The sequence below is a fragment of the Hylobates moloch genome, unplaced genomic scaffold (genome assembly GCF_009828535.3).
Source record: "Hylobates moloch isolate HMO894 unplaced genomic scaffold, HMol_V3 SCAFFOLD_10, whole genome shotgun sequence".
Classification (NCBI taxonomy): Eukaryota; Metazoa; Chordata; class Mammalia; order Primates; family Hylobatidae; genus Hylobates; species Hylobates moloch.
The window spans coordinates 42,015,857-42,016,727 of NW_026652285.1; positions in this window are offsets into that span (position 1 = coordinate 42,015,857).

The window sequence follows — 871 nt, forward strand, 5'->3', positions numbered from 1 at the left end:
CTAGATCGTGCCACTGCACTCTAGCCTGGGCAACAGAAGAAGACTCCATTTCAAAAAATAAAATAAAAATAATAAATAAAAGTGAAGAGGATACCCCATTTGCCTTGATGCAATGCATTGATTGCATGCCTGTATGAAAATATCTCATTACCCCATAAATATATACACCTACTATGTAGGCACAAAAATTGAAACTAAAATTTTTAAATGGATGTAAGGAAGTCAGGCCTTTTACTCAATAGGTTAATTGGCTAACATCCACACGTAATAATAAAATATATAATTGAAGTGTTCTAAGTACCACCTAAAAAGGAAAATTAAAAGTCTCTCTTAACTGATAAAATTTTTATTTCACTTTTGAATTTTTACATTTTTCTTGATTATTCCATGTAAGGTGAAACAATAACTGTTTAAAAGACATACACAAATCTAGTACATCAACAAGCAGGCATTTTTTTCTTTTCTTTTTTTTTTTTTTTTTTTGCTATTCTATTTTCCCAAAAACAGGTATGCTTGCTAGGCAATAGAACCATCACAGAAGCAAACATTAGGCAGAAAACTGGTGAAGAAAAACAAAGCTACCAGATACACAAGACAAGCTTGGTTGCACATTCACTACTCACTTTCAAGCAGCAGGTATTAACCGAAAGCACATTTTTTTGTTCAGCTAGAAAGGAGAGCAGGGTGCGATGGCTCACACCTGTAATCCCAGCACTTTGGGAGGCTGAGGAGGGCGGATCACGAGGTCAGGAGAAGGAGACCATCCTGGCTAACACGGTGAAACCCCGTCTCTTCTAAAAATACAAAAAAATTAGCCGGGTGTGGTGGCGGGCACCTGTAGTCTCAGGTAGTCAGGAGGCTGAGGCAGGAG